Raw genomic sequence first — 10151 nt, 5'->3', positions numbered from 1 at the left:
TTTATTTAAAAAAACAAAAACATCATCAGAGGACAGTCTACTCGTTTCTCTACTCCTGTATTAATAAACATTGAAATCAAAAGAATCAAGTGCAGTGTTAAGCAATTATTTATCACACACACCACGCCTGCTTATAGGCTACTTTTTTTTTTTTTAAGAGACCCCCACAAAGATGAAATCATAATTCGAACCCTGGCGAGAACCACATTATAGTGACCACGAGGAGGTTACCCCACGTGACTCTACCCTCCCTAGCAACCGGGCCAATTTGGTTGCTAAGGAGACCTGACTGGTGTCACTCAGCACGCCCTGGATTCAAACTCGTGACCCCAGGTGTGATAGTCAGCGTCAATACTCGCTGAGATCCCCAGACCCCTCCGAACCCGCTGTGGGTTTGATCTTGAGGACTGGTAGACAGCAGCAGAGCTCTGCCAGTTTCTCCATCTTTCCATCCATCTTTTTCTTTCTCCTTTCTTCAGCCTCTCTATATTTCTGAATCACACACATCATCCCTCCTTTACCTCCCATTCATTCTTCTTTCTCTTCTTTTCCCCCTCTCTTCTCCCCGTCTCTCTCCTCTCTTTTGAAGCAGGTATTTGTCCACTATCTGGCGGAATCTGATCTTGTACTTCCCGTCTATAGTGCTGAAATCAAGGGCCTCTCTCACCTTTGAACTCGTGGAGGCCTGATCTCACGGCTCCAGGGATCTGGACTCCGTCTGCTGGATGTTGGCCCAATCTTGTTCAGCACGGGGCCACTTGCCCACGTCCAAACCACCCTAAGAGAGTTTGAAACTGTGCCATTGCACGACACTGAATGCAAGTCAAAATGAATACCTGTAGAAAGTCTATTGAACTATCCTCTTTGGGCACTTGAGCACAAGAACACAAGACGACCAAACGGTGACACAATAGAAGAGTCAAGAACACCTATGGCTCAGGTGGTAGAGCGGGTCGGCTGCTAATCTCAGGATTGGTGGTTTGATCCCCACATGACTCCACATGCCGAAGTGTCCTTGTGCAAGACACTGAACCCCAAGTTGCTCCCAATGACAGACTAACACCTTACATGCAGCTCTGCCATCATTGGTGTGTGTGTGAGAGAGTGTGTGTGTGTGTGTATGTGTGTGTGTGTGTGTGTGTGTTTAAATCCTTTTTTACTTATCTCCACTTTCACATTCTTCTACTTGTGTTTCTGGTGATTAAATATTTTGTCCATATCGCCACCTACTGGGCAGGGAGGAACATTAACAGTAAAAAATTAATTTATATATTATAAAGGTATAGATATTTATCTGTTTCTCACCCACATCTATCATAATGATTCTACAAATCACTTGATCCATATGGATTACTTTTATGCTGCCTCTATGTGCTTTTCAAAGCTTCAAAGTTCTGGTCACCATTCACTTGCATTGTATGGACCCACAGAGCTGAAATATTCTTCAGCAGAAGAAAGAGCATCAAACACATCTGGGATGGCATGAGGGTGAGTAAATGATGAGAGAAATTTTATTTTTTTGGTGAACTGTCCCTTTAATTTGATACACGGACGAAAGAAGTCATATGGGTTTGGAACAACATGGTGGTGAATGATGACAATTTCCATTATTAACAATAATATTATTATTATTATTATTATTATTATTAATCATTCTGTAATGCATGTTAAATGTATGGACATTATATATATATACATTATATGTGAAAGTAACTAGTTACTCACTACATGAGTATTCTTTTTATTGGGTACTTTCTTACTCTTACTGGAGTAATTTTTAACATTATTACTTTAACTTCTACTTGAGTAAATGTTTTAAGTTTAAGAGGTGGCTACTCAACCCACCTCTGACATGCTCTACTTAGCAATCCCCCAATGTTCAAGCCAAATCTACGCCCTTGAATGTGTTGAAATAGCCGAGTTCAGATCTGGGACACTTCCAAGCACCCCAACTCACTCCCACTCTCCCAAACTTCACAGTTGCGAAACGTAAAATCGCGAATATTTTGAGAAATGTCGCTTCACTCTCTGATGTAAGAAAGTGAAATGTTGCAGTGACACACCCACCCTTGTCCAATCATTTCCAGCTGACAAACCACTGGGAACAGCAGCTCTACCATTTCACCGCCTCTGGGAGGATTGTTGTGAATTGATGTAGACAAAACAAGGCCACTTTAAATGTAGAATATTTTAATGCTAATTTTCTTACGACTATATGTATTTTAGCGTCAATAAAAGCTAGATGTCATAGGCATTTTCACTCAAATAAACATTTAATATTCATTGGAGCCATAACCCCCCTTTGTTCTAGCGCAATGGTATGTTCCAAACTAGCTCGCATCCCTCCCAGCAAACATGATGCAACAGGACGCCATCTTGGCTCAACACGGAGCGGCCTGTCAGTGTTAACGTCCAGAGTGCTTGAGCCAAAATGAACGTCTGTGTACTCCAGTTTCAATATTGTGATTCCGTTCTCTTAACAAGAGTTGCTAGGATGCAAGCATCATTATAAAGCTCTACCGACCCCTATCTGACACATTGCGCACTCATTAAATCTCGTCCACAACATAGTGTTTACAAGACAGGACAGAATGTGTTTACCTGGGCTCAGCCGAACGAGTTATACATGTCATCGCCTTAAATGAGACAGACGGGATCCAATGCGAATTAATGTATTTATGCATTTTTTTTAATTATTAAATATATTATATAATGGCGACGGAGTGCACGCAAGAATCCGTTCTGGACTTTCTCATAGAAAATGGGGGGCGTGTGAAAAACAAGGACTTGATAGAGCATTTTAAAGTCTTCCTGAGCGGTGGAAATACAGAGAGAACGATCTTAAAAGAGAGATTTAAGTGTTTTGTTGATAATATCGCCTATGTGAAACAAGAGAATGGACAGAAAGTGGTGTGCTTGAAGAAGAAGTACAGATGCCCGGAGATGCGAGCACGAGATGATGATGATGATGGAGATGAAGGCATCAACAGAGGAATGCATGCCTTAATATTCGAAGAAAATGGCAATATTAATGAGGAAATCAATGGAAAGCATATTAATCAGAAGTCTAAGGTAATGGATGCCAAATTGGATGCTGTACGTGATGGCAAAACCATTGCATCTGAATGCATTTCAGACATTGCATTGATGGAGATGAACGATTCTTCAAGTTCTCACTGCAGTCTTTCAGATGTCTCAAATATAACGGGGGAAATGGCACAAGAGAATGGAAATGGCACCAAGTCAATTGTTCTGGAGCTCTCTAATGCCCAGTCAACTGGAAAACTGGAATCTAGGGCAGAGGAACTGGAACCCATCAAAGCTACCCCGGTTGTGATTCGACGAAGAACATCGAGAGGATCTCAGCGCAGTTTGATTGCCTCCTCGGAGGAAGAGCCTCATGATGGACCGTGTGATGGCACAGATGGCAGCACCCCAAAAGGCAGCCGCAAGAACTTCCTGGAGCTCATGATGAGCAGTTCTCCACAGGTGAGGCACTCACTGGTCCACCGTATATCCTCCAGAAACAGCGGCTTCATGATGTCCTCGATGGACGAGGACTGTGCCTTGGTAACATTAGACCCTTTGGAGCACGAATGGATGATGTGTACAGCAGATGGTGAATGGGACAGTCTCCAACGGCTGCTCATGTGTGAACCCGCTCTCATCTCCAAGAAGGACTTTGTCACTGGTTTCACATGTCTGCACTGGGCAGCAAAGCAAGGCCAACATGAGCTTTTCGCCATGCTGGTGAGCTTCGCCAAACAGCACAACGTCGCCATCAACATAAACGCCCGCTCCAGCGCCGGCTACACCCCGCTGCACCTGGCGGCCATGCACAACCACATTGAAGTCATGAAGCTTCTGGTGGGAGCGTACGATGCTGATGTGGACATCAGGGACTATAGTGGGAAGAAAGCATCTCAGTACCTCCAAGCCAACGCCACGGGGACATCAGAGACATCATTGGGGCTTGTGGGAGCTCGGATACGGAGAATGCACCTGAAGCTGGGCGATGGAGGCTTCCTAAAGTCCTGCCGTCCAATCTGAACCCTCTGCGCTTATTAAACCACTCTGAGGAGGTGGCAGGTGACGGGCAGGTCAAGCCCAGGCCACTGTATCGGAAGTCGATCCATCGGCCGTATCAGACTGCAGAGGAACAGGTTCAAGACGCAGATTGTCCACAGCACTTCGTTTAGGGAGAATGAGGAAGGTGACGATTCACTCAAGAGCCCCGTCAAATCGAGACCCGTGTCAAACCTCTTCGGATGAAACTTCTGGAGTTTATCTGAGAAATATTCTGACATACAGTGACAGTTTGGCATTTAAAGGCATTTTCCGGGTGCAGAACAAGTTAAGCTCAACCGACAGCATTTGTGACATTATATTGATATTGATTGCATAATCGAGTATTGACGCTGACAATCACACCTGGAGTCGTGAGTTTGAATCCAGGGCGTGCTGAGTGACTCCAGCCAGGTCCCCATAGCAACCAAATTGGCCCGGTTGCTAGGGAGGATAGACTTTGTGATCCGTTCGGCATAACGCAACGGCTCATTTTAGCTTATCGCAGCCCATTCAGCAGGTTTCGTTGCCAAACCACCGTCCGGCTCGGTTCTTCTGATGGCCATTCCGCTCCTGATCGGCCCCAAAGTGCGTCGGCCCACCGGGAAAATGCCCAGTATGCCAGATTACCAGTCCAGCCCCGGTTGCCAGGGAGGGTAGAGAGTCACATGGCGTAACCTCCTCGTGGTGGTGATTAGTGGTTCTCGCTCTCAATGGGGCGTGTGGTGAGTTGTGTGTGGATCGTGGAGAGTAGCATGTGGGTCTCCATGGCAACCAAATTGGCCCGGTTGCTAGGGAGGGTAGAGTCACATGGGGTAACCTCCTCGTGGTGGTGATTAGTGGTTCTCGCTCTCAATGGGGCGTGTGGTGAGTTGTGTGTGGATCGTGGAGAGTAGCATGTGGGTCTCCATGGCAACCAAATTGGCCCAGTTGCTAGGGAGGGTAGAGTCACATGGGGTAACCTCCCCGTGGTGGTGATTAGTGGTTCTCTCAATGGGGCGTGTGGTGAGTTGCATGAGCCTCCACATGCTGTGGGTCTCCATGGCAACGCACCACGTGATCACATGCGCGGATTGACGGTCTCAGAAGAGGAGGCAACTGAGACTTGTCCTCCGCCACCCGGATTGAGGTGAGTAACCGCGCCACCACGAGGACCTACTAAGTAGTGGGAATTGGGCGTTCCAAATTGGGAAAAAAAGGGGATAACAAGAAAAAAAAAATAGAAAAGGAGAGACGAATCGAATGTAACTTTTGCGGTAATCGATATTAAGCCACAAATGCTGTTGATTGAGTTTAACTTGTATTGAACCTGAAATATTCCTTTAAGGGTTAGTTCGGCTTTTAATTATCAATGATGCTATTTTTTATTAAATGTTTTTGTTGTGATCGATTACGTTTTTAAAAATTATATTAAAAGTGCAATTCACGCAAAACCGCTACAGTAACTCAGCCAATGGAAACCTGTTTCCACTACAAAATAACCATTTTTTGTAGTATCATAATTATTATAATTAAAGTCATAATTTTGAGAAATTCACATTTTATTTTATTTAAAATTATGTAATTAAATTTGATGGAATTTAGTTATTAAAATTGAAATTTGTAAATATTTAAACAATGTTTTGTGTTTGAGACAATACATCATAATTGAGAAACAAAATCTAAATTATTTGTAAATCATAATCATGGGATTAAAAGTCAAATTTATTAGATTCATATCTCATAATTATTTCAAATATTGTAATTATGGCTTTTAATCTCATCATTATGATTTATCTTAAAATTGTGACTATTTCATAATAAAGACTTTTGTCATAAATATGACATTGAATTAAATACTTTAATATTTGAATCTCATAATTATGAATTTTTAACTCAAAATTGACTTTAAATATAATAATTGACTTTTAATCACATAATTATGATGTTCTATTGTACAATGTTAACTTGTTACATAATGAAGACTTTGATTCTAACAATGACTTTGAATTATGACATTTTGTCTCATAATGATTCATTATCTCATAATTAACCTCTTCTATGATGGACATGTTTTCTTCTTTAAATGAACGATTAAGTAGCGAACACACTCTTCCGTTGTTACACCACATGATATTTTTATTGTTATTAAATCATTTTCTATTTTTCAGAAAATGCTGTAAATGATTCTAACGTGTTAAAACTGGAATTTTAAAAAGATTTCTCATTTGTATCACCTCCATATACTGATATTTTTCTGCCGAACATAAAATGACATTAAGCTGTTTACTATTGAGTATTTATAAACTATAGAGATGATTTAAAGCTGCTGTTTAAGATGAAGTTTAATTTCAGAGCACTTTTAGTTCATCGGTGTATCAACGTGAATATACATTTCTTAAAGGGTAACTAAACCCTAAACCAACTTTTTTTAGTTAATGATCTGTAAGCATGGGGCTTTATTAGTACTGGTCATTGATTCAAGTAAATGTTTTGACATTTGTGTATAAAGTGTTTTAATTCTACAATATATGGTGTAAAAACGTCTGAGTGCTGCCCTCTTCAGGTTGAACGGTGGCTACTGCAGTTAAATTTTCCTATTGGCTGTTTGCGTACTCGTGACGTAGCGGTGACAGCTGACGTAAGCAGGTTCCAGCTCACCACGCCAGATTCATGTACATGTCGTCTCTGCGACCGTGTGAGGAATAATAATAACATAGAGTCTGACAGCAGCTGTCAATTAATCCGTCACTACCAGTCTCAGGTGCACCCCCCTGCTCAGCCCTCAGACTCGGTTCGTCCCTCTATCCCGCCGGGTCTGCCCACTTTTCCTGCATTTTCAAATATTTCTAGTGGGTGGAGTCAGACTCTGAGCAGGTGTTTAGTTACCCTTTAAGCGTTTATGTTTTTAGAGGTCTTGTATAACACTAATCCCAGATACAGAATGTATTTTTAATTGTATTAAGTGCCTTTGCATATAATGAAACTCGACCATTGTAATAATAACCATTTCTCTAAAATACTGTAGGTATGTGTAATGGAAATGTGCACATTTTTTTCCATTTGCATTAATAAAGTTTTGGTTTGTTTTCATAAGACCAAATTTGATCTGACGTTTCTGAAGAATGTATATCTACAGTTATAACTATATAACTATAGGGCCAGTGGTGGCTCAGCGGTCTCTCTCTCTCTCTCTCTCTCTCTCTGTCTCTATCTATCTATCTATCTATCTATATATATATATATATATCATCTATTTATATATCTGCTGTACCTATCTATATATTTACATGTATGCATTTGGCAGACGCTTTTATCCAAAGTGACTTACAGTGCACTTATTACAGGGACAATCCCCCCGGAGCAACCTGGAGTTAAGTGTCTTACTCAAGGACACAATGGTGGTGACTGTGGGGATCAAACCAGCAACCTTCTGAGTACCAATGTATTATACAGAGCACTTATTACAGGGACAATCCCCCCGGAGCAACCTGGAGTTAAGTGTCTTACTCAAGGACACAATGGTGGTGACTGTGGGGATCAAACCAGCAACCTTCTGAGTACCAATGTATTATACAGAGCACTTATTACAGGGACAATCCCCCCGGAGCAACCTGGAGTTAAGTGCCTTGCTCAAGGACACAATGGTGGTGACTGTGGGGATCGAACCAGCAACCTTCTGAGTACCAATGTATTATACAGAGCACTTATTACAGAGACAATCCCCCCGGAGCAACCTGGAGTTAAGTGTCTTACTCAAGGACACAATGGTGGTGACTGTGGGGATCGAACCAGCAACCTTCTGAGTACCAATGTATTATACAGAGCACTTATTACAGAGACAATCCCCCCGGAGCAACCTGGAGTTAAGTGTCTTACTCAAGGACACAAATGATGGTGGCTGTGGGGATCAAACCAGCGACCTCCTGATTACCAGATTACCAGTTATGTGCTTTAGACCACTACACCACCACCACTCCTATATACTGTATATATCTGCATATACTGTCTATCTATCATCTGTCTGTCTGTTTATGAAGTTGACGTCAGATGTTTACATACACTGTTAGTATTTGACAGCATTGCCTTTAAATAGTTTAACTTGGGTCAAATGTTTTGGGGATCCTTCCACAAGCTTCTCACAATAAGTTGCTGGAATTTTGTCCCATTCCTCCAGACAGAACTGGAGTAACTGAGTCTAATATATTAAAACTGGTTTGTTGGACTCAGATTGAGGTCAGGACTTTGTGATGGTCACTCCAATATCTTGACTTTATTGTCCTTAAGCCATTTTGCCACAACTCTGGAGGTGTGTTTGGGGTCATTGTCCATTTGGAAGACCCATTTGTGACCGAGCTTTAACTTCCTGTCTGATGTCTTGAGATGTTGCTTCAATATATCCACATAATGTTCCTTCCTCATGATGTCATCATCTATTTAGTGAAGTGCACCCGTCCCTCCTGCAGCAAACACCCCCACAACATGATGCTGCACCCCCATGCTTCACGGTTGGGATGCTGTTCTTCACCCTTTTCCCTCCAAACATACCGATGGTCATTATGGCCAAACAGTTCAATATGTGTGTCATCAGACCAGAGGACATTTCTCCTAAAGTCAGATCTTTGTCCCCATGTGCACTTGCAAACTGTATTCTGGCTTTTTTATGGTGGTTTTGGAGCAGCGGCTTCTTCCTTGCTGAGCCTTTCAGGTGATGTCCATATAGGACTGGTTTTGCTGTGGATCTAGATACTCGTCCACCTGTTTCCTCCAGCATCTTCACAAGGTCCTTTGCTGTTGTTCTGGGATTGATTTGCACTTTTCACACAAACTACGTTCATCTCTAGGAGACAGAATGCGTCTCCTTCCTGAGCGGTGTGATGACTGTGTGGTCACATGGTGTTTATACTTGTGTACTATTGTTTGTACAGATGAACGTGACACCTTCAGGTGTTTGGAAATCGCTCCCAAGCATGAACCAGACTTGTGGAGGTCCACAATAGTTTTCTGAGGTCTTGATTTCCCCATGATGTCAAGCAAAGAGACACTGAATTTGAAGGCCTTAAAATACTTCCACTGGTACACCTCCTATTAGAAGCTAATTGGCTAATTGTCTAAAGGCTTGACATAATGTTCTGGAATTTTCCAAGCTGCTTAAAGACACAGTAAACTTCTGACCCACTGGAATTGTGATTATAGTCAATTAAAAGTGACACAATCGGTCTGTAAACAATTACTCATATCATGCACCAAGTAGATGTCCTAAACGACTTGCCAAATCTATAGTTTGCTAATACTTTCATGCACTACGAATGGTTAGCCAAAAGCTGTAAATGGTTGTAAACCGTAAAGGGTATATTTCATGTCGAAAATATTGTTTTCCTTGTTTTGACACTTAAAGCATTATGGTTAGAATATAATATCAGGATGCTTAAAAACACCTGAAATCAACTAGGTGCATTAAACGTTAACTTTAGAGTCATTTATTATTTGTCACTTTATTGCAAGATAAAAGCACAATGTTTCAGTTTGCTATGCATCCAATTAATGCCACAAATGCAAAGGTGAAAGTCACTGGCATGCTGTGGTCATGTGACGTGTCATGTGCACCTTTGCATTACACTAGTCACGTTATACTGCTTTACTTGATCCAAAACAGAATGATACAGCAGGACCCAGATATTACAAATCTGGTCAAAACAGAGCATGGCCACCGTAGACACTGAGCAGTAATAATGGACCTTTTGAGAGATTTACTTGTAAAACACAGAAGATTAACATTTTATTTCCTGAGGCCTCCCGGACTAGAATGTGTGAAATATGCAGAGTTCAGCACATTTTAAGGGTTTGTTCTGATTCAAAACCAAACCTACTAAACAGGTTTAATCCATGTCTTCAGAAGCGATATTATAGGTGTGGCCGAGAAGTCCTTTTTTTTACTGTAAATCTCCACTTTCACTTTCTTCTTCATTTGTCCTATTGTCCTATTCTTAAATATTTGCCGTGTCCTTATTCGCCTACTTATACTAAGCCCATTAAGTGTGCACTCTTTTTGTGATGGAAGAGTCTACACTTTAGTGTGAAGCAAAAAAGGATGCAAGTTTTGGGAC

General features: G+C 41.7%; 1 pseudogene; it reads left to right on the top strand.

Annotated features, from left to right (window-relative positions):
* The first annotated feature begins 2531 nt into the window (after positions 1-2531).
* LOC127658926 (ankyrin repeat domain-containing protein SOWAHC-like) lies at positions 2532-5720 on the top strand (annotated as a pseudogene).
* Positions 5721-10151: the final 4431 nt, after the last annotated feature.

The sequence above is a fragment of the Xyrauchen texanus genome, chromosome 18 (genome assembly GCF_025860055.1).
Source record: "Xyrauchen texanus isolate HMW12.3.18 chromosome 18, RBS_HiC_50CHRs, whole genome shotgun sequence".
NCBI lineage: Eukaryota > Metazoa > Chordata > Actinopteri > Cypriniformes > Catostomidae > Xyrauchen > Xyrauchen texanus.
Note: the sequence above shows the minus strand (reverse complement) of the source record. Positions and strands in the feature narration are given on the sequence as shown.